The following is a 26,106-nucleotide window of genomic DNA, read 5'->3' on the forward strand; positions in this document are numbered from 1 at the left end:
AAAACAAGTAAATAAACTATATTTATTTGCTTTTGAGGGAGAGTGTGAGCTCTTTATTTTATTTTATATTATATATAGGATCAATCAGACTACATTTAGACTACATTTGGACTTTTGTTTATTTGTTTGTTTTTGCTGTTTCAGAAATCACTGAGCTCGTTCTATGCACCCATTCAGAATATTGGGGTGAGGGATGATGACTTCCCTAGGGTAAAATCAGAATGCCAGTGTCCAACCTTTATTTATTCCTTTGAATAATAATGTCCCCTATATCCTGGGATCCAGGACAAATGGCTTGATATGCTTGACTTTTAAATTATAGGTATTCTTTAAAAGGAGAGAATACATAATGGAAAGCATTTAGGGTTGAGATTATGCCATAAAGATGAGCTGTTGGCTTTTGGAAGCAACATCTGGAGACTTGATGCTCAGGATTTGTATATGCCTCTGTTTAGAATTTGAGAAGCAAACACAGCCCATAGAAATCTTTGGTGGAATTGCTATCCAGAGCTGAAATATAAGGTTTATTTATAGCTCTAACATATTAAATATTAATTTCTAATATCAAAGAAATAATCATTCACTCAAAAAACATGTTTTAGGTTTCTAGTTTTATTCAGGCTTAATGGCAATTGCCTAGAAATACTAAAATAGGCTGAAATATGTCTTTGAAGGGTAAGAATTTGGGAGGATAAATTTGGGAATCTAAAACACCACTGTAGTGAGATATATTTTGGTGAGTTTTAAAACAGGAGTACACATTTGTCAGGCAGATAAATATGGATGGTGATGATCCATGATTAGAGGGGTTAATTCCAAGTAGACATTGGGAAAGGCAAGGGGTGATGCAGTATATACTGTGTACAATGAATTATAACAATGACTGTGGGGTAATACTCAAGCAGAGGTGGAGATAAATACTCAAGATGAAAAGAGAGTAGAGACCCCTATATAAAGGATATTCTAAAGCTTATGATGGAGTTTTTAAGTCAGTCATTTGTGTATCATTTTTACAACTATAACTTATGTCTATAGTCCATGGGCTATTTCCTTTGATATTTTCTTTAAGTCAATCCATTTTTTAATTGCATGACCTTACATTTTAAATCTTACATTTGTCCTATAAATATAAAATCAGGACCTCTTTCTGCAAGTTATAAATGGAAAGTAATATCTCAAAACTTTTTTAAAAAAATATCCTTAAAGGCTAATCAAATACAGTTAACTGCCACTTAGAGTTTTATGGTTGTAGGTGCCATTCACTGAATTAGCTTAGGATGGTAAGAGAAGTCAATATTGTGAAGATTAGGAGGTCAGCTTTCAGTATGACACCTTTGAAAGGGCAGTGTGTGGGGACTCAGAAAGAAGTTCAGAATTAAAGATAGTCCTAGAAGTTTAACTCAGAGGCACATTAACCTGCAGGAGGAAGTTGATGCTCTAAGAGTGAATGACCCCAAAGGTTTACAAGGGTTTAATTAGTCAATGAACAGATTAATAACAGATTCATCTAGGTAATCAGTATTACCTGGACTGGAAACAAATTAAGAATACTGGTTTTCCATTTTTGCTTTTCTCCTCCCCCTCCTGCTCCCCTCCCCCGCTTGTTGTTATCCTCCTCCTCCTCCTCCTCCTCCTCCTCCTCCTCCTCCTCCTCCTCCTTCTTTTTCTTCTTCTTCTTCTTCTTCTTCTTCTTCTTCTTCTTCTTCTTCTTCTTCTTCTTCTTCTTCTTCTCCCACCTGTATTCCAATCCAAAAGTAACTAAAATTGTCTTCCATCACCCAAGGACAGAATTGATAAGAAAGATAACTTTTATCTTTGGGGCATGCCCTCCTAATGTTCAACTTCTATATCATGGTGATAACTTTCTTTTCATTCTTCCTTTCCTCCTTGATGCCTAAATGTTCATGGCTAGACTCTGGCCTAGGACTCTCATGCTCTTTCTGAGTTGCCCTGCTTTACCTACATGTTGAAGTTGCCCTCATGTGCAACTCCTACCCCCACGGATTCCTCCCTTGTGTCACCTTTGAAATGACTTTTGCCTGTATTGTATATTTTTGAGGACTCAGTCCCTCTGATTAATAAATTGATACTAGATGCAATAAGTATCAGAGAAGCATGGTAATATTATATTAGTATAAAAAACACTTCTTAGATCAGCAAAAACAGGAATATTTTAACAATGACTTTCTGGAAAGAGTATCTTTATTCTTCTACTCTAACCTACCACTGACACTGAATTTCAGTGAATTTCAAACCAAATGTGGGAGAGGTCACATTCTGCATTTTCAGTCCATGGTGGCAGAGAATTTCAGCCCAATGTGTTACCCATCTGAATTGTAAGATGTTTCTCTTGATGAAGGTAGGAGTTAGTATGTTGGGTCTGTTTGTGATACCCATAAACCATTTGAGACTTGCAACAACACAGTGACAATGGAATGAAAGCTTGCTAGATTGAGAAGGACAATTCAGGGAATTAATCTTCCAGGCTAAAGTCAAGATTGTCAGAGAATGTGGAAGCAGTATCATCAGGCAGTCCAGTGGGCTTACAGCAGGACTTACAGCAGGGTAAACATGTAGCCCACACAGTATCTAACAAAACGCAGACAACTCTTATGGTAATAGAAGAACTTGATGCTGGAGGGATTAGGCCTGATAAGAGTGCAGTAGTATAGGAAGTCTCATATCCATTCTGTCCCTTCTATACCCTACACTATTTTAATTTTGAATTTGATTTGCCCTCATTCATAGGGTGCATTGCAAAGGGCTCCAAATCCTTTTCCTCATTGGAATATCTTTACCTCATGTTCTAAAATACTCTTTCCAAAGGCACAACTTTTTCCAAATGTTCCTTCTTTTGTGTCTCCCCTGCAGCATTTGACCCACTGCCTTGTACATAGACTGCACCCAGTAAATTGTGGTGGCTGATGATTTAAGTATTTTTTTTAAATAAAGTTCTAAAAAGTTCTAGAATACACTAAGTAGGAATGTGGATGTGAAGGAATTAGATTGACAATAGCCAAAGCCTATAATAGACAGTGTGCTGTTAAAAAGTAATGTCATTGAGTTTAAAATAAATTGGGTGAAATAATTCATCTTTATGATGGATTAAGACAGTTCTGCTAATGAGACATGCAAATGTTGATGCCATATCTTCTAAAATGTGATTGGATAAGGTAATAGAGTTGGTCAATAAATCAGTTTTGAACAAAGAAGCATAACCATAAAAATTCAGTACAACATAAATTAATATATCTGTTATTGAAAAGATTAATTCTGAGATTATGATTAATATAATTAATTGTTAGATTTCAATATAATGGGGGATTTTATCCTCATTATTCTGGGATTAGACAATGGAGTGAGTAAAATACATTTTTTTTTGTCCCAAGCAATGATGCTGCAACATGATATCAAAAGTAAAAATGCAGGGTCAGAGCTAAATAATAAGAATTTACAAAGGCAAGAGACCTAGAGGCTAGTTCCCATTCTATTTCCAAGTTGTATAAGGCAAATCATCTTTGGGGTGTGGGGGGTTCAGATCAGTCTCTAATTTAACAATTCAGAAAGATTTGTTGAGCTCCAACTTCATTCCAAGCATTTTTGAGGCAGGTGCCCATCAACCTGAAATGTTTTTTATCCTTAAAAGTCCCTTTTCCATATCTACATTTTATGATTTTACTACCTATAACTGTGCTTTGTAATATTTCAACCTGCTGAAGCTGTGTTTTAAACAAATGTGACACAGAATCAGATATATACCCACATCAAAGCAGTGATTCAGGTGTGGAGGACTCATTCTCCATCTGCTTGATAATCCCTTCCAAACTTTCTCTTACCCTACTCCCGAAGAACTCTATGGTATATAGTCAATTACAATTTAATGTGAACTTGACTGACCTAGACTAAACTCATCAACATTAGTTTAATAGAGAGAAAAAGTAAATAAAGTACCTGTAATATGTGAAGATATACATCTTTCCCTTGCTCCAAATATATCAATGTTTTCATACTTTGGCAATACTTATTCTCATCTTTTTTTCCTGGTTCTTAATTTGGGTTTACTTTCTCTGTGTTAGTCGAATTTTCTACTACTCCTCCGCATAATGCTGAAATAATTAGACTGATTTTCTTTGTCTTAAGAACTCAGCACTGATTCTTGCCACAATACATCTATTAAGGTGAATCCATTGTTTTATGAAGTCATCTCCATTCTTTTCCTAATTCTTTCTCAGAATTAAGTAGCTGTCCTTGACTGAATTCTTCCAACTCAATTTATTTAAAGTCTTATGAATTAAGCACTAAATTGTATATTGCTTTGTATTATTTTCTATTATTTTATGTCTAGCTCTTTTGGCTCCCAAACTATTCTCTTGATAGCCATGTGTAATCAACATGAGAAAAACCCTTAATTTTTTCTGTCCTTCTTTAACAAATTTGTCCACCAAATCAAAGGCCTTGAAAGTTGCCAGAATTTAATTTACATAGTGCTCAAGGCTTGGTGGTGCCTCCATTTTGAATAATGTAACTTTTCACAGATTTTCCAACTGACCCCAAGTCATGAAGACCGTGACATGACTTAGAAATATCTGCTTCAGCACTGTTCACATTATCATTGCCTTAAATGCCATAGTCGTACTTCTTTCTGGAATATAGGCTAAGCTATGAAATCCCTAAATTTATAGGGATATTCCAGTTTTATTCATACTTTATACACATTATGCCTAATTTTAGAGAAAATCTAGGTCTCCAAATCATGATGTCAAACAGGCATACATTTGATGGAATATAGTGCTGACATCTAAGGGAATCAGATTTGATGGCTTGGTCCTAAGAATGGGAGTTTCGGGGGTTATGTCGGTGCTCTCAAATCAGAAAGAGAGCAGGTGGGGATGATACTCATCTAAAAAGGGTGGAGATGGTTGAGACCTTAAGAATTGGAAGGTGACAAGGGCCAGGCAAATGTCTAGGTCTCTAAAAACTAGCCAGGTTTTATCCCCTAAAAAAGTGATTAAATACCAATCAGTAATGAGGGCAGAAATCCATACATTTTGACTAGGAAAGGGAAACAGAGATGTAAAAAGGGGCTGTGGATCTAGAGGCCAAAGGGGAATTCAGGACTCAGATCCAGGATCTTCAACCCTGAGTTTATAGTGGGATAACAAATTTAAATCACCAGGAACAATATCTTTCTTACACATTTTATAAATAGTAGAGTGTCTCGGAGCATGTAATAAGCACTTGATGATTAATGACATGTGATTGCACTGTTAGAATCTTAAATTAAACCAGCCAATATTATTTTTAATTTCTATCTTCTCTATCGTGTTTATCCTTTAAAAGGATATTTGTATTTTCATCTAAAACATAGAAAATAGCATCATTATTTTATTTCTTCTTCCACAAAGCAGAATTTTTTCAATCTCTATGTTTAGAAAATAGTATGGATAATAATTCAGCACATTTTTCATCCATGAAAGTCTATGTACTGAATGCAATAGAATAAAATCTTACAATTCAATGATTATCACACTAAAATAAGTCTAGAATAAAAGAGCTTCTGAAATATATGTGTCATTTACTTCAATTTATTAATAAAGAAATCTTTAGGTAGGGAGAGGACAATGACTCTGCAGCAGATTTAAGTAATAATATTTTAATCTCTCAGTGTTTTGTTTATTCAGAAAAAGTGTGTGATATATTGCTGAAACATATCTTATGTAGGAAATAAGTAGTAATGAAGTAATTTTGAAAAAACAGAACTTTTGTTTCCTAAACAATTGTGGAATATTATGCATTAGCATGGTTAAGAAGGCTATTACTAATGGTGTCAATGTTATGGCAATTTCATTTCAGACCAATTCTTTGTGAGTGCAGACAAAATGTGTTCCGTAACACAGAGATTTTTTTTTAATTTATTTCATTTTATTTTTGAGAGAGACAGAATGTGAGCTGGGGAGTGGCAGAGAGAGAGAGGCAGACAGAATCTGAAGCAGGTTTCAGGCTCTGAGCTGTCAGTGCAGAACCCGACATGGGGCTAGAACTCACAGACTGTGAGATCATGACCTGAGCTGAAGTCAGATGCCCAACCAACTGAGCCACCCAGGCACCCTATGCAGAGATGTTTTGAAGTCATAGTTGACCTTCTAAGAGTTACAGCACTGATAGAAATGGTGGAAATCCTTTATTTTCTAGACAGAAGAATGGTCTGTTTATAGGGTCCTTTAAAATATGTAAGGCACTTTCATTGTGTTTTTGTATCGGAACTGGAGAAAAATCTGGGGTAATGCTTTGTACTTATCATAGTAGTACAGAAACTGAGCTTCAGCAATTTAACTGACTTGTTTCAAGGCATACAAAATTGCAGAGCCTAGCCTCAAACAAACTCAAGTTTTCAACTCCTAAACATTACTGTCCTCTCTCCTAATAGTCTCTGTCCTCTGTCATAATAGTCTTTGTCAGAATGTTGCAGATGTAATTGGATGAAGCCTTGTGCTATGGAAAAACATGCCAACAGTTTTCTAAGTTTTTAAATAGATTTTTCAGACCAACACCATATTTTCAGTTTACCATTTTCACTTAGAGAACACAACTTGTCAAAACCATAGGTGGTGTGTGCTTCACAGGACCTCGACGGGAACATGAGGGGTGCTCTGTGTGATGGTTAGACAGGTGTTTTCAGACTGTGAAAAATCCATTAAAATTCACTATCATCTGTGCTTTTGCTGTATGTGTACCATATTGTAATAAAACTTTAAAGTGTCATTCAGTTTAATATATTTGAAAGGCAATGGGATTTATGAACATTGTATTATGCAGATTTTAGGGTTTGGAATTTTATAAGATATTGGAGCAGAAACCATATTTGTTGTATGGTTATTTGACTCTTAAATATATTTAAAATACCTACCTCCCTCACAAGTCACTCATGCTCACACACACACAGTGAAATAAAAATAATAAAAATATTATACACAGTATCAAAAAGACTTAGAATTGTTCTTGGGAGAGCACATAACTATACATCATGGACAAATCAAGAAGTAAATGCCAGAGAAATTAATGTTAGATAGAAAATTCCCAAGTTGAGCTACAAATACAAATTCAAAGGACGACGTTGAGTTCCTAACCTGAGACATGAGATGAAACATTCAGAATAAATGCCTTAAATGTTGTAATAGACATAGTTGTTCTACACCTCCAAGGATGATTTAAAATGCATTCACATATTACTGAGATATTATCTATCACATATAAGAAATGTAAGCCAAAATACCTTACTTACCAAAAAATACCTTTTGTGACAAATGTGAAACTAATGTGACAATTCAAGGTCTCAAGAAGATTTTCCTCAGTAATGAGATACTTTGATACCATCTACTGAAAAAAAAAAAGGTAGAAAAGAAATTGCCTCAGGGTTTGAAGGCCAATCTTATTAAGAAAGAATATATATAAGATGGGCAAAACTTGTTAATTGTAGTCCTGATCTGAGATTATAATTTTAATATCACTGTTACTGACAATAAAAATTACCTTGCCTACATAGTGGTTTTGGAAATGGATGTGGTATTCAGGTTGAGGTAAAACACATGATAAAACATAGCATTTTATTTTAAATAAGAAGCAATCGTATGCATAAAGCAAAACTTGGTGCACTTGCAAAAAAGGCGATGGTCTTTTTGGTAATTCTGACCTTGTTTAGAACTGTGAGGGAAAAACATGTGGGCACAAAGCAAGCAATGAACAAAGAAATATTATAAACAATATGGAAAGGTAGACCTCATTGTTTCTGGTCAATTTGAGAAGAGGAAAACTTTGTGTGAGCTCTACAGTTGAATGAGGCTAGAAAGAAATCTGAAGACCTGGTTATAGTTTTGGGGATCTTTCTTTGCTCATTTATAAATAAAGGTATCATATCACAAGGTTGTCCTAGTCTACCTAAAAGCAGAGGCTGAAAAGAATAGAAATTACAGGATCACAAGGATGTGACCAGCTTATTTTGTTCACTCTTTACTCCATCATAAATTCTTTCTAAGAAAGACATACTAAATTCAGTTGATACTATTAAGAACCAAAGTTAAGATGTGATTATTGCTATTGATGTTAGATGAGCAACGAAAGCAAAATGTCCGAGTGTCTCCAAACGACAACATCCAAGGTTACTAAATGAGATACTTTGAGTTCCTTATGCTAAGGAAACCAACAAGGTATGGACCTTGTGTCAACTTTCATATTTTCTGGAGATTAATTACTAAAAGTTATGTTTCTTGCTAATGTAATATGTTTAAAAAGGAAACTAGGGGTGCCTGGGTGGCTCAGTAGGTTAACTGTCTGACTTCAGCTCAGGTCATAATCTCACAGTTTGTCAGTTCAAGACCCTGGTCGGGCTCTGTGCTGACAGCTTGGAGCCCGGAGCTAGCTTCTGATTCTGTGTCTCCCTCTCTCTCTCTCTCTCTCTCTCTCTCTGCCCCTCCACCACTCATGCTCTGTCTCTCTCTCTCTCTCTCAAAAATAAATAAACATTAAAAAAATTTTTAAAACTAAAAAAAAAAAAAGAAAAAGAAAACTAAATTTAAACCTAAGACTATCTTTAAAAATAAACCTATTATAAAAAAAAAAGTGATGGTAAGACACATAAAAGGACTGGTATCTAAAATATACACGGAGAAATGAAAACTCAACAGAAGTAAACAACCCAATTAAAAAATAGCAAAATACTTGAACAGATACCTCATCAGCGAAGATACACAGATGACAAAGCATATGAAAAGATGATCATCATAACTGCTCATCAGGGAATTGAAAATGAAAACAAAAATGGGATGTCACTACATACCTATTAGAATAGCTAAATTCAAATATCTGACAATACAAATGCTAATAAGGATACAGAGCAACAGGAACTGTCATTCATTATTAGTGAGAATTTGAAATAGTGCAACTTCTTGGTATTTACCCAAATGAGCTGACAACTTGTGTCCACACAAAAACCTACATATGAATGCTTGTAGCGGCTTTATTCATGATTTCCAAATTTGGAAGCATCAATAATTCAGTAAGTGAATGGACAAAAGGTGACAGATTCAAACAGTGAAATATTCTTCAGCAATAAAAAGAAATGAGCTATCCAGCCATGAAAAGATATGGAGGGATCTTAAATACATATTTCTAAGTGAAAGAAGGTAAGATGTTTTTTATTTTGTTTTTGTTTTTTGAAAAGGCTAAATAGTGTATCATTCTAACCATATATTCCAGAAAAAGCAAAACTGTGGAGACAGCAAAAATATCAATGATTGCCAGAAGTTTGGGGAAAGGGAAGGAGAAATGAAAAGGTAGAGGACAGGGGATATTTAGGGCAGGGTAACTACTCTGTATAATACTTTAATGGTGGATACATGTGATCTGTCAAAACTCATAGAACATATAGAGTGAATCCTAATGCAAACTATGGACTTTAATAATAATGTATCAGTATTGTTTCACCAGTTATAACACATTTATCACACTAATGGAACATGTTAGTTAGATGGGAAACTGTGTATGTGTGCATGGGAAGAGAGGTATATGGACCTACTGATCAATTTTTCTGTAATCCTAAAATTTCTCTAAAAAACAGTCTATTAATTTTTAAAAAGTGAGTTTTGTTATTAATAATTTGTTTCCACTATCAATTACCTCTTCCAATATTATTGACTTCACAGTTGCACAATGAACCACTCATCTGGGAGTTTTTATCAAGTCTTAAGTGGAAACTTTGGCTGAATACATTAAATATAAGCCTTAGGATATGAATTGCTGAGAAGAATATTCTAAATTATGAAGATATATTTTCTAAATTAGCAAAAGTTAAAGGGATTTTGCTTCGCCATTTTGCATGTCTCTCAAAATCATCAGTTCCACGGAAATAATATAACAATGCAAAATAATATAACAATGCAAATAGTTTTTATATCATAGCAGCTTTTGAATCATGTTTATCTTGTGTAAAGGTGAAGAGATCTATGTTATATATCTATAAATCATACACTATTGGTATTTTTATCTTTAACCATGTTGATGAAATCATTTGTATTTCCATCTAATTATAATCTTGAGGCTACATGTAAGCCTAATTTCCTCCAACACTTTTCTTCTACCAACATGTATAATAAAACATCTCGTACTTGAATATGAAGCTCTGTAGTCCACTATACATAGGGTCATAGGGAAGATATGAAGTTTCAGGCAAAGACTAGAGGTTATTTGCTGAAGGGCCTATAGCTAATAAGTGATGGCCTCAGAGCTGATATCCAAGAGGGTCTTAACTGCTATGTTCATCAGAGAGGAGGGGTTGGGCCATTACAGAGAGTGTATGGAAAGAAGGAATAGGAATGAGCTTGCGATTTCAATAAAGTGGATACAAAGGATGGAGTACATTCCTGTTTCAAAGTAGAGGTAAGACTTGTTTCGAAGGAGAGCAAGTCTAAGTTAAATTAGGAGACAATGTTAGCATCTGAAAGCGAGGAGTGCTTCAGCCTTCCCCTTCAGCCTCTTCAGCCTGGTTAGCATGTGTGTTATATTTTCTTCTTCTGTCAGCTCTTGGAGTGTAGCAAACAAAAAGAAAGACAGGAATTGTTAAAAAGCCTTTTCCAAATTCTTTCTCACCTCTATCCCAAACTGTCCAGATCTATATTCGAATTTATTGATTCTCATTTCCTTGCATGACCTCATTTTTCCTGACAGGTTTTCAGTGGTCTAAGAGGTGCTCTCAAAGAGCAAGATTATTCAAGTCACACCATAGTAGCGATATTAAAATTTATTGAACACTTAGAAATTGCTAGAACTTCTAACAGTTCTTTTACATGAATAGTTTCATTTAATTATATTACCTCTTATTACTCTCATTTGATATTTGAAGGAAATGGGGTATATGAAATGGTCACATCTCTGGCTGAAGTCAGACAACTAGTGAGAAAAATTTGGATTCAAACCTAGGTGGATTAATTTGAGTTCACATGCTTAACTGATAAATGAAGCTTCTGCACCCTAGTGCCATATTTTGTCTGTGGGTTTTTTTGTCTTTGTTTTTTGTTTTTTTGTTTTTTTGTTTTATTTTTTTGTTTTGTTTTGTTTGTTGTTGTTGTTTTACCTCCTGTAGTCCACTTGTCTGCAAGACCTTGCTCCATTATGCCTACCAGTGCTGAATCGGTTAAACTGGCGTTATCAAGTCTCCTAACTATGAATGTAGAAGAAAAATCTGAGGAGAGAACCTGCATTAGTTTTATCGATCTGCTTTTGCAGAATTGAAAACAAAAAGCCATCTTGAAGCACATCAATAGAATTATGGTTTCCCCTGTGAGAATTTACTGCATTGGCGTTCTGATTTGTTCTCTTCTAAAGAAGGAGCACAGAAAAAAATTATTAGGTGCTAAAATAGGTTGGCCCTGATGAATTGCTGACACTTCCACATATCTTTCTAGTGTTTTGCTTTCCTCAACTCATGCTAACATTACTCATCCAGCACTTTAACAAATTATAAAGGGTTTATTCAGATTGACTTTTTTTTTTTTTTTTTTAAAGATTAAGGCCCTGGGACATCAAAGCAGCATACAAATTGCAAGTCATTAAATGAAGTTCTGGGATTAATATATATTTTATAGTATAGCATTTCTTTTCTTTTATCTCTTCTACCTTAAATCCATCTCTGTTCATGAGGGCATTGATATGGCTATTACAAATCCTGGTTATGCAATGATAAAATTGAGTCAATAATGGTGAAATGTTACTGCTTTCAAGGAACTTTCTGGGATGTAAAATTATACATATATTCCATGCACAAAATATATATATGTGAATTACACATAGAATCCATATATATGTGACATACATGTTCATATATATATATATATATATATATATACACACACACAGACATACACGTGCACATATGTGCACGAGAGAGATTTTAGAGTCTAATCTCATGCTTGTCATAGGTCAAATGTCTTTATGCAACTCAGTTTTAGTCAGTTTTTTTTTGCTAAAAAATTAGTTTTGGAAAGGTAACAATTCCAATTCCCACATGTTGATATCAGTTAGATCATCTATAAGATGTATCTTTCTCAAAACGATTTGAAGAAGACATATCCTGTACATTAGAAGCAATAACAGCAACCAAATGATTGTATCCTAAGCATTTTTCTCTGTTGTGATCTGCTCTTTTGAGAGCACCATTCAGTTTGTTTCTGACATTGCTCTGTGGAAGAAAAGTTAGAAGACTTGTTTGCAGACAGTTTGGTTCCTCTTCAGTCACTTGACTTCAATAAAATTCACCTTACATGCTCATCTGCACAGCTTGCACAGCTTTCTGGCTACCATGGAGCATTAGTTCTCTACCTAGATTCTGGAAGCCATCATTCCCATTGGCAACAAAAGACTGAGCTCACAGACAGTGCAACCACTGACTGAGGACCACCGACATTGAAGCTAAACAGCACTGCTTTTCCCACTGGATGGGGCACAGAGATGCTGAAGAGAAGTGGAGGAAGCATCATAGCTTGATTAGAAAGTATTGAGAAGACATGAGATTTGGAAGTTTTATAGCACAGGATTTCTTTCAAGGTTTGAATTTCTATTTGAAATGTATTTAACCCTTGGTGTCAAATCAACCACTCTGTTTTAAGCATTAGAATAGAATTGGGAATCTTTGCTTCCTCAACTTTTTCTCTTTTCAAAAGTGCCTTATTGACTACAGAGAATGTTTTTGAGAAGAGGCTGTGAAACCACAAGTCCTTCTGGGTTGACCTTTTTGGTGAAGCAGTGATCTGATGCCACTGAGTGAGAGTAAAACGGTTTATGCTTCGTGCTTTTAAAATGGGTTATAAACGACATGAGGTTGCCTTTATTAAATTACCTTTTCTTTTTTAACAAACACCATCTGTTTGGGCTTGGCAAATCTCCCACAGGAAAAAGAAAAAAAAATAATGATATCCTGAAATAGAAAAGAGAGTATAACTTTTTCCTTCATAATTGACCCTGGTAATTTACTGAGGTGAGGTTATGCTGGTTCAGAAACGCAGCTTTATAAGTTTGCAGTACTAATTTAGTTACTTAGATTTAGTTACTTGGTGCAAAAGTTTGACAGATATTTAAGAAAATATTTTAAAATCCATTTCTTGTTGATTATCTTATTTATTTTTCCCCAAAGAGATGAGGGATTAATGACTTTAATATTCTGTCCTCCCATTTCATAGGTTGGGAAATAGAGACAGGGATGTTGCAGCTTTTTAAAAGATGATATGGCAAACAAATGATAAGGCTACGTGTCAAATTCAAGTTTTCTGGCTACCAATTCCATATGATTTCCATTGCCCTCTAGGTCTAGACAAGCAGAAATGACATGAGCTTTATTGGACACCATAAAGATATGAACTCCGTGAGGGCAGTGTCGAAGTAAGAAGCATCAGCCGCTCCATAACTCTGGGCTGCACAGTACTTTTTGTTATGTCATGAGGGTACAGGTAGCAATGGTGAAGAGAAAATGACTAAGCAGGCTGCCTCCAAATAGAAAGTTGCTGAGACTACTTGATGGAAAGAGTCCAACCATTTTGGAATGTTTGACCAATAGCCTGGATAATGGCCGATACAAGAGAGTCAGCAAACGTAAAAAACACAGCTGCTCAGGGTTTTGATGAGATCACTTCTTTCAGCATCATCAATTATTGGGGATGATCAGACTTAAATTCTGAAAGAAATGAGGCTAAAACCAAAGGAAATTAAGATAGGCGAAAGAAGAGTTAAGATGAAAGGAATAATCCATGGTGTTATTGCGATCTTGGTGACTGCTTGCTCGGTGTATTCTTTTTTTAACTTTGTAAACAGTGTAAAGTAATTGTCAATGACTCTGCCTAAGGGGCTTACAACAGAGCTATTCCCGGCCAGAGTTCATTCACTACTACTGACCTGGAGGGTTTCTGTCTCTGGATCTAAAAAAATCTCTTGGAGACACAGTGAGGGCAGCCTCAGGCCAGGGATTCTTTACCTGTGTTGGGTAAACATTAGAGTTCTGCTTTCTATAGATAGGACTAGAGAATTCAAAGATCCACTGGCATCCTAACTGACATCGTGCTGATTCCTAATAAATTCTCTTTAAATTAAAATTGTGGCAGTATTTGAAATTAAATTTTTCATTTGCCTTTCTGAGTGCTGATCCTGGAATAATTTAAACATGACTGAGATGGAAGTGCTGGGTGACCAGAGTATGGACCATTCATAGGGAAGACACATTCTGTCTGAGTCTGCTGAACATCTTCAGTTGGCTATGGCTACATCTCTCGAGCATCCGTAAAATAATCTTTCTTTAACTCCTTTGCTCCTTGTTCTAAATTCCTTAATGAGCAACACAGATCTCTGTAATAGTGCTTGAAATAGCCCAAGAGAAAGTAAAATGGTTTATATGAGTACAATCTCAGCTTCAAGGACAAAAGTATATTAATTAATAGGAACGTATTTCAGAGTTCACTTCTAAAGTTTGTCATTTCATTACTGTCTTGGCCAAAGTACAAAGTGATGATGATCTTTATTATTTAACTCCAATGGAGTCTCCATACCTTCTTTCTGAAATTCTTTTTTTTTTTTTTAAAGTAGATTATCTTGCATTTTTTTTTCAGTCTGCCACTTTGAAAGACAATATGCTACCCTTCTTTTCTGCTGTTCAGTCTCTGGTCCTTCTTTCTCTATGCCCATTCTCCCTCCTTTTTCTTCTACCCTTAATCTCCTCACACGCACTCTCCGCCACCTCACCTTTTTTCACCCTCTGATGTTCCCTTTCTTCTTTATATCTTTGTAATATTTATTGTATACGATTTGGGATCTAGAAAAGAAAATGTTTTTAAATAATTAAAATATGAACTGGAAAATAGTCATAAAAAAAAGCATACAGAATGCAGTGCATATTCAGAGGGAAGAGCAATGCACTTTAGCTTGCTGGTGGGGAAAAGATCAGTAAAATTTGATGGATGGATGTTCTCTGAGTTGAGTGTTAAAGCACAGGTCGAATTTGGCCATGCGGGAGTGTCAGGACAAAGGAAGGGAGGTAAGAAAAGATTGAGTAGTTGCAGTAGTTCTGTTTGTTCCGTTTACTGTTAAATGAAGAGAATAGGAAATGTAAGGTCAGAATCAGACAATGAAGAATTTTAAATGCTACACTGAATAATTTGAAATTTATTTATTAGGTAAAGGGAACTTGAATTTTTGGAGAAAATCAGTGCTGTGGCTCATGAAGATTAACATGGCAGTGATGTAAAGGATGGTTTGAAAGTGGATGCTTGTAATAACTCCTGTTAGATTAACAAGGTCCTCTTTTCCACTTAATGATTGTTGTATGTTTGGTTTCCTGGGAAGTGATTTGGAGATAAAGATAAGCACACAGAGGTTTCTTAGGGCATGCTCCTGGGAACAATCCCTTGAAAGGAAAGGGAAAGAAGCACAATTGAAAAGAGAGAGAAATCTCCAAAAAAGATCTCAGATGACCCCAAAGGGAGTTCTCCAGCTAGTATGACTCTTTTGAATTGGGTTTGTCATTGAATGTGGGCTGCCCTAGGAAGGAGCAATGGCCTCAGGTAAGATGACTCCTTAGTGGAGGTAATTCCTGAAAGAAATTTGACCTCTGAATTCCGACAACAGTGCTCCGTATAGCTAAAGGAATAAGTCTTTCAGTTTTGGCAGGAAAGTTACACAAAACATCACAGCATCTACTACAATTGACTTGTTTATATCTAAACGTCTAAGGTGTGTTCCAAGAGAACCTTGAATATCTTCTTTCAAAACACATCATATTCAACAGTTATTAAAGGCTTACTTATTTGTCTTTGCAACTGAAAGGTAATTTTTGTGTCGGCAAGAATTGTGTCCTATGGTTCTTTGTATTCATAGCATCTAGGATGGTAAGAAATAGGTGTTCAAGAGATAATTTTGAAAGAAAGAATGAAAGAATGAACTGCTTTAATAAAATCATGCTTTATCCAAATTAAGTGTTTTGAAAATACAATAACAGCTGTGCCTGGGTGCCTCAGTCAGTTAAGCATCTGAGTCTTGATTTCAGCTCAGTGCATGATCTCACGGTTCATGAGCTAGAGCCCCACAGCTCAGAGCCAGCTTGGGATTCTCTCTCTCCCTCTTTCTCTGCTCCTCCCCCACTTGTGTGCATTCTCTCTCTCTCTTTCAAAATAAATAAGTAAACATGAAAGAAAGAAAATGCAAAAACAATTCAATGATTCTTTAATACCTCAAATCAATTGTGTCTCAAATCAAACACAGGGGAAATATTCCCCCTCAAGATGAATGATAGATTCCAACCCTCCGTTGTTTGTTTGTTTTTTTAATATACTTTATTGTCAAATTGGCTAACATACAGTGTGTATAGCGTGCTCTTGGTTTTGGGGGTAGATTCCCATGATTCATCACTTACATACAACACCTAGTGCTCATCCCAACAAGTGCCCTCCTCAATGCCCATCACCCATTTTCCTCTTTCCCCCACCCCCCCACCCACCCTCAGTTTGTTCTTTGTTAAGAGTCTCTTATGGTTTGCCTCCCTCTCTGTTTGAAACTATTTTTCCCTTTCCCTTCCCCAATGGTCTTCTATTAGCCATTCTGAAAAACAGCGTGGAGGTTCCTCAAAAAGTTAAAAATAGAACCCTCCATTGTTTTGAGTTTGCATTCATTTTAAGCATCTGATAAGAAAAAAATCAATATTTTCACATTCTAAAGCTGATGAATACTTTAGTTCCTTTATGAATTACAGTCTTGTGGCCTGTTAAATAAAAATAATAATTTCTCCATTTTTAATATTTTTAGGGTGAGTCTTGGTTTAGGCAGGCTATCTTGAAATGTACACTGGTATCCATCGTGTATTTCCTAATCTCTGAAGCTGGTGCTCATTTATAAAGTTGTTATCCATTGTTGCCAATGACTATGTGCTTTCATTTTAAGATACTGCTAAATATTCAAGCTTATTGAATGAATCAGCAAAGTGCAGAGTCCCATGGTGGAAATTATTTGAAGACACAAATGAAGGAAGATATGATTCTTGTATTTTTGAGTTTATAATATTCTTGATAGATAACACTTAAAAAGTTTAATCTACTCAGGAATAACCAAAAGCAATGTACAGTGAATACTAAGTAATGCTGAATAATTAAGGGAGAGAGGTACATGAAAAAGAGTGATCAAAGTGACAATAGTTAATTGAAAAAAGATGTTGCATTTAAAAATAAGGCCTCACCTCAACATTCTTAAACTCTTCTTGCAAAGAAAGATGGGATTTATGTCTTCTTCCTTTGAACCTGGACAATTTTATGACTATTTGATACAAGAAAGTATAGCTAAAGTGCCTGCCCACTAGGTGACTTCTGAAGCTATGTCAGAAAAACTCATGTAGCTTCCACACAGTTCTCGTGAAACACTAGCTCCATGCAGGTTCCATTTTAGGCGACTCTGTCAGAACCCAGCCACCATGCTGTAAGGAGTCCAAACCACATGGAGAAGCCATGTTTTAATGCTCTGATCAATAGTCCCAATTGAGCCACGCTTATAAATGAAGAAGACATCTTGTAAATGACACAGAAACAGATCTTACAGTATCCCATAATTTGAGTCTTTCTAGTTGATATCCAGATACTGTGAGGCAGAAAGTCAATTCTATCATACCTTTCTAGATACCCAACCTACTAATTTTGTAAGCATAATTAAATAGGGTTGTTTTATGCCACTGACTTTGGAGTGACTCATTAAACAGTAAATATAAGAGTAACAAAATCCTTCATGAAGAATTGTATTTTTAAAAATTGTTCTTATTGTGTTCTTAAACACTATTTAAGTTGCTTTATTCTGGAAATATACGTTTTATCATACATTTTATATATGTTTACTTCATATCATAGTGAAGTAGATGATTGTGATGGAGTGAGTTACTCAAGCACAACTTCTTCATAATGGTAGATACCAAAACTGGCAATTATTATAATTAATCACAAATTTAGTGACATAATTTGAGAGCTTCCTTTGTGTCAGGTATTGTACCAGCAGCCTTATATGAATTATTAATTTATTTTCAAGTCTCCATCTTATTCCTCTAAAGTAGGAGCTATCATTATATTTTACATATGAATATAATGAGATTTAAATACTACATAAGTAATTGGCCCAAGGACATTCATTCTTTCCATTCCAAGAGAGCCTGGAAGTGATTTAGGTTGGGTTAACATGAAAATCCAAAGTCTTAACAGCAGTGAAATAGGGCTTTTATTCATGAGATAAGGTAAAGAAATATACAAGAGGAAGATAGTATAAAATGGCTTCTGGTAATGCTTCCTGTGTATGGGAAAATAATGATTGTGCTATAATATCTTAATACCTTTTCATACTTTAATGCAAAATTTGGTGCAGAAAACTCTGGCTTGGACTCTCTTCCACAATATTTAGTAAGAGGAGGACCTTCAATTACTATAAGTGTTGCATAAATTCGAGAGGATTATCTGAAAAGAATTCAACCAAGCATTGGCCCTTGAAGATAAAGATTTCTCATAAAGTAAAACGAATTATTGTCCTTGCCCATTTCACTAAAACTCTAATATGACAGTAACCAGAAAGCTGAAAAAAAAAATCATTTCAAGTAGGCCTGTTTTGTGACCTGGCCCTACAGATTCATTTTATATGCAGGTTTAGCACTCGGCAGCTGCCAAAAGCCATCAGTGCAATAGCCCATTCAAAGGAACACAAAATTTGAAAAGAGGACAGCCGGCAAGGACATGCTGTAAAAGGCAAAGGACAGATATGAAAAAGATCTGCTGGCCCATGCTCTCGATTTGGACATTTACAGTATCTAAAAAGAGAAGAGAAGACAGAGGAAAGTTTAATACCAACTTTAAACATATGAAATAGAGATCATCTGTTCATGAAATCTTATGTATTTCCATGAGAACTTGGGGTTGAAGAGAACTAGCTGAAATTGTGTCATTTTAAGTAAGAAATCCCATTTAGTGTGGAGATAATGAGATTCCAGGAACTAAATATATATGTGAAGTGATGAGATCCCACAACAGTTTGAATATAGCCCTCTTTTAGAGAGGACTTGAGTGTGGCAGGGAAGCAGTAGGTGATGACGATGATCACTGGGGATGATTTTAACACCATTGTCTTGTGTTGAGATGTTATAAAGTTAGGGTGTTTACTTTAAGAATTATGAACTACCAGTATTAAGAGGACACTATAATCTTACCTTGGAATCTAACAGGGATTTCACAGCCATTAAATACAACATTCTTGTGTGGATTTATGTCTCGTAATTCTCAAAGTAGCTTTGTATGTATCTCTAGAAAAGACCTATTTTTAAGATGGAATCTACCATGAGATAAACATAGATTTAGATGCCAAATTTTGAAAGTAATGGAAACCTGAATACATAATTATTCACACTTTCATTTCTATAATTCAGAAGGAATATCCCCTGATATTGCTGGTTTTATTTAACAAGACATCAGTGATAGCTTTGAGAAGAGATAATTCAAACCAACTGAAGTTCAAGATAATAAAGGACTTAGCATGTAACTGAGCAGAGTGCCAGTGCACTGACCAGGGCCATGTGATGCTGGAGCATGGACCACTTTCTGTGATGGGTCTGATGTTCACAATATGGCATCCTGGTAGTATACTAAAGTGGCATTAGGGAAGGGACTGTGGAGCCTCTGATATGGCTTGGATCCCACTGTGCTCTGCAGGCTTCAGTAAAGCTTGACAAAGCATGCTGTCTGCATGCAGGTTCAGATGTGCTTAAAGATCTAAGTAGTATGAGCTCTGAGTGACTCTGTAGCAAGGTGAAGTGGGAATTACAACTAACTTTTTAGTGATTTCTTGTTTGAAATTGTTTTATGTATCTATCTGCTTGCTGCCAATAAATTCAAATTCATCTTAGAAGGCCAATAAGACATCCAAATATTTGAATCAATACAGTTCTTTGAATAATTACAGTACTTTCCAAAGGAAGGTGAACATTGTGGATTTGGGGTGGTAACTTTAAACAATATACAATACTCGTGGGGTGGTGGCAAGATATTATAATAAGGGAAGCCTCCAGAAGAAATATTAAACTCAACAGCTTTATTTTTATTACAATTCTAGATCAAGGCAAGAGAAAAATCTGAGAGCAGAGTGATGCATTCTAAGACTGGTTTTATCAAATATGTGCCTATCTGGTTATTAGAATGACCCTTTTAAACATTTGACCGCAGGTGGACCTGATTTCCCCTCAGAGCTTTCTTAATTTTAGTTTAGCAATAAGCAAAACAAAAATGTGCTTGCCCAGTGTCTGACAACTCTGTGAAGTGATAAGCTGACTGATTTAGAGGCTTCTCACCAGTGACATTTTTTTCTTGTCTTTGTTAATACTATAAGTGATTGGGATGTTAATCCCTATTGCACTGAATTGAAGCTGTGTCAATTTCATATAACTTACTATGCATGGTATTTTAGCTGATTTTAGCATTCAAGAAAGCTATGTTGTACTATTGAACAGGGAAACCATTTTTAACACCCTTATAGATTTCCTTTGGAAAGAGTTGAGTTTATAGGGAATTCACTTCAAGTAGTCACTTCAATACCCCTTGTTTGTCGTCAGTGCTTTGGAAACAAGGCTTAATAATCTTTCCTTAAAAATTTAAGAGTTCATGATTTACCTTAGTAATCTTCTCTTCTGTGTTAAAATTCCGATAGACAAGATACCTTTTCTGGAAACCTTTACCTACAATTTCAGTCCCTTTCTCTCCCTTTTTTCTTTCTTTTTTCTTATGTCCTTAGAAATAGAGAAAAATTTGTCTGCTACCATTTATACAAAATCTTATACTCTACCTAAAGAGAAAATACACTTCAGGGGCTAAAGAAGCTGAGTTAGAGCTCTAGGTCACAAAACTATTTCTCAACCCATATACACTTCTGTTTTCCATATATTTATTTTTGTGCTCATATTGTGAGACTCTTGACTAAATACAACCTACTTAAAGGATTAATCAATATTGAAGAAGGTGTTTAGACAATACATTTTATTTTATTTATTCATACGTGTACCCATATTTATTTCCTTAAATGAAAATTACTTTAAAAATCTCAGTCTTGAAAACTACTATATGCTGACTAGGATTATAGTTTAGAAATCCTGATATGACATGGGGAAAGTGTTGTCAGCTTATACTTTGGAAATGTTCACACACTTAGCAACTACATGATTAAGTTTCTTGTTACTGTGTGTCTTCATTCATGCCATTCTTGTTTGTAATGTTCTCACCATTTTCTTTTTGCCTACACAAATCCTACCCAGGCCAGTCTCTAGTTCATTCCCTCCTACAGTCCGTTTCTAATTAGCAAAATATCTATTAACTTTCTCTTCCCCTGAAATTCTGCCAGTAAGCCTTTAATTATGCAAGGTGTTTTGTTGTTTTCTTAAGGTATTTATTTCATATGCGTTTCCAAATAAACTCTTACACTCTGTGAGAGTTAAGACTATGTCTTAAACTTGTATATTCACAGCAATTAGCATAATGTTAAGCACATTGTACTAGGTGCTTATGAACATTTGATTGAGTCGCACAATCAATTGCTATTGGAGTCCCACAGTTGATTTTTGCAGTTGAATAGCATGAGACAGAATTAATGTTACATGGAGCTTCAGAAACTCCTTGTCAGAATTCAGACCAAGTCGCAGTTAGGCTTTGGAGGATAGATTCTGTCAACCTCAACTTGTGGTTCTCTGTTTTATACAAGCAAACAAACAAACAAATAAACAAAAGATACCACTATCTTTTCAGGCTTTCATACCCAAATTCTGACTATAAAATGTTAGCAAACCAAACTTGCTAAACAATTTCATAGAATGATCTGAAAATTTTTATCATTACATTAGCATCTGTACTATTTGGGAATTATATTTTCTTTGACATAATAACACTCTTGCCTTCCAAATGTTTCTTTTGCTCCTTAAAATTGGAAGATGCTAAAGAACCATATTACTACTTAAACATTCTGGTGCCGGGAGAGTCTATGTCAAGTCATTTATTTCATTCAGTTTTTCTGATTGCAAATAATTTGAATCTGAACAAAACTGAAGTATTGAATAAAGGCTGTCCCACTTAACGACACAAGCACTAGATTAGAAATTTTTAACGCTCATGCTTTGAGGCGGAATGCAAGCTTCAAGGACAAGGCTTTCAGGTTTTATGGTGTTCTGTCTCCACTGCTTAGACAGTCCCAGAAATAACATGAACATTCATTTCATGAATATGTTTACTTGTATTTCTTTGAGATTGCAATTAGGTTCTGACTTAGTGATTTTGTTAAGCAGAAACAGAGCCAAAGAATCTTGGGAGGGATTACCTCCTGCTTTAAATTGATCTCAGCAATATTTTTTACTTCAATTCTCTCTTCCAATCTTGGATATTGCCTTTGAACAACTAACACTTTTCTAAATAATGTAATTTTGAGATTGTTTTGAATCTTATGCCCAGCTAATTTTATATTTTATATTGAAAATAAAGTTGTGGTTTTGAGTTACCTGCATTGTAATGTGTAATCTTCCACCAGTATTACTTTCCATTCTGTTAACACTTGTGCTATAGGCTGATGTCATTAAAGGCCAGTATAATGCCTACTGAAGGCCAACAAATTCCAAATGTTGTACTGTAATGAAACTACAGCAATTAACAAATGCCTTCAATGCTCTTGGTAGAACTTCATGGAACTTAGCAGCTGTCTTTTAAGTTGGTCCTCTTCAGAATTAATGACTTTGCTTTTGAAAAACAGTATATAGTTTCTTCTTCTGCTTTAAACTCTTACTGGAATAGAAAATGCATCACACCAAGAGAAGAATTGGAAGAATCTCAACATTCCCATATTCTCCTTAGCTACTGTAACCAAGACATGTCAATTAAAAAGTATACTCTAAATAAAAAGAGTACACTTACTGTGCAACTGTAGTTTCAAAACACATTTTTTAAAATTTTTATTTATTTTGAGACAGAGAGAGAGAGAGGAGAGAGAGACCATGAATGGGGGAGGGTCAGAGAGAGAAAGACAAAGAGAGAGAGGGAGTCCTAAGCAGGCTTCTTGCTGTCAGCATGGAGCCAAAGCAGGACTTGATCCCATGAACCATGAGGTGAAATTAAGAGTCAGAAGCTCAGTGGACTGAGCCAACCAGAAGCCCCATCAAAACACATTTTTTTTTAGAACTCCTCTTATAACTAGATTTCTCTAAGCTCTTCTTATTTAGGAGTTCTGGAGTTTCCAGTGGGAAGTATCTATAGAGATTATGCAGTCATTGATTTCTAATAATAATAATAATAATAATAATCACCATGTACTAAATTTTATGAAAAATAGATAGTATATATGATCACATTTAATTTTTACAGGGACATTTAGAGATAGGTATTATTTTCCCATTTTCAACAGTATAAACAAGGGTTTAGGAAGGTAAAGTAACTTGCCTTAGGTCATAGAATTATTGTGTAATAACTAATGGCGGGAATTGGAAACCAATCTGTTTTACAGTAATCTGTGCATCTTGCTCAGCAATACCATATCGCCTCTCTCTGCTCTGGGCAGTTATTTTACACATCACTAAGAAGGAGTTGCAAAAAAATATATATTGCTTAATTTACTTGATTGGAGAAGGCAATTAAGTAGACAATATCCTTAAAAGAGAAGAGACATTTACTACTTTTATCTCTCAAAAAATTTATCCAGCTTAACAGTAAAAGGCAATTTGCATGCTAGAATTGATTGAAGAGATTTTGGAGAGTGGAAAAATATTATAGTCATTTATTCAGTCATTCAGTCAGTAGATAACTTGAGTGACTCATAGATGCCACCATTGAAATAAGGCACTGGACATACAGTAGTAGGATATGCTCAAAGCAAAGGTTTCTTTAGTGAAAATTATGCAGAAGTCATAAAAAGCAACACATCACAGATTTAATGATAGGGACTTTAATGGAAATGCTGCATTAAAGCTTTCATTTCAATTTATACAACAGTATGGGATTATGTATTGCTAGTGACAGACAATACATTGACTATATCATGTATTATCACTGAACTTATTGTTCTCACAGTGTAATATCAATATACACTTTGTTACGTGTATTTATTTGTATGTTTTCAAATTTTATGGCCAATCTTCATATTCAAAATTTTTTCTAAATACACTTAAGTCTAAAATTTGACTGTAGATCCTTTTGAATTTTGAAATATGCAATTATGTTGTTTGATATCATGAGAGTTTTAAATCTTATTTTCAAATTCTTATATCTTTTATTCCTGTACTTCTACAGTGACCAGGACATCCAGTACTATTTTCAATAAAAGGGATAAGAACAGACATTGTTGTTCCTTTCCCAATCTCAGAAGTATAATTTGTAATATTTCACCTTTAACTAAAATATTTGCTTTGGGATATCTGTAGATACCACTTATGAGATCAACAAAGAAGTTCCCCTCTATTCCTTCACTCAGTTTTAATCAATGAACGATTTTTTAAATTTTATCCATTTTTTCTATTGTATTGATCACATCTTTGTTTTCTATTTTATTAATGTGGATGACTAGCATGCTTGGAACATACTGGACTTTTTGTGGTGCTATTTCCTGTTTATTTTCTGGGATTCAGTTTGCTAACATTCAATTTATTTTTTAAATGTCTTTACTAGAAATATATTTGAATTGTAACATTGTGTAAATTTAAGGTGTATAACATGTTTATTTGATACATTTATATATTTATAAGATAATTTCCATTGTATTGATAATTAGCACCTCTATCACATCACATAGTTATCATTTCCTTTTAGTGTTTGGAATAATTAAGATCCAGTCTCTTAGAAAGTTTAATGATTGTAATATTGTAGTCTGTATTCATTATACTGTGCATTAGAACTGTAGGACTTATTTAATACGCATTGCAAGTTTCTACCCTTTAACATTTCTCCTATCCCCCACCTCCTGGCCCCTGGTAACCATCATTTTATTCCCTGTTTTACACGTTTGGATTTTTTAGATTCCACATCTAAGTGTCGCCGCACAGTATTTGTCTTTCTTTGACCTACCTCACTTAGCAGAATGTGCTAAAGGTCTATCTATGTTGTTACAAATGGAAGGATGTCCTTCCTTCTCATAGCTGAGTAATATGGGTGTGTGTGCATATATACTTATATATATGGATAACATATATATACACATATATGTATACCTATATATGTATATGTATGTGTGTATATATATGTATATACATATATGTGTGTGTATATATATTTATACATATACATATGTGTGTGCATATATGTGTGTGTATATATATATATACTCACATACATACATATATATATCACATCTTCTTTATTTATTTATTCATTGATAGACATTTAGGTGGTTGTTTCCCTATCTTGGCTATTGGGAACAATGCTGCAGTAAACACGGGAGTGCAGATATCTCTTCAGTATTCTGTTTTTATTTACTGTGGGTATATACACATGAGTGGAATTTCTGGATCATATGGTAGTTCTATTTTTAATTTTTTGAGAAACTACCGTATTGTTTTCCACAGTAGCTGAGTCAATTTGCATTCCCACCAATAGTGTACAAGGGTTCCCTTTTCTCTACATCCTTGGCAATGCTTGTTGAATTACAACCTTGTAGGTGTAAGATGAATAAGGTCTGAGGATAATGCAAAACATGGTGACTATAGGTGGTAATATTGTATTATATGATTGGAAATTTGCTGAGAGAACAGAACTTAAATGTCCTTACAAAAAAAAAAAAAAAAAAAGGGAAAAAAAGGTATGTGAGGTTATGGATGTGTTAATTGCAAGGTGGGAATTCTTCCACAATTTATACAAATGTCAAATCACTATAAGGTATGTATACTTTAAATATCTTACAGTTTTATTTGCCAATTATACCTCAGAAATGCTGGGGGAGAAAAAAAAAACTCAATAAGTGATTTTAGAGCAGAGAACACAATTAGTGAACTATAAGAACAATAGAAAATTATCTTAATGAAAACAGAAAATAAATGGGAAATAAAGGAAAGGC

Source organism: Panthera tigris, chromosome B3 (assembly GCF_018350195.1).
Source record: "Panthera tigris isolate Pti1 chromosome B3, P.tigris_Pti1_mat1.1, whole genome shotgun sequence".
Lineage (NCBI taxonomy): Eukaryota > Metazoa > Chordata > Mammalia > Carnivora > Felidae > Panthera > Panthera tigris.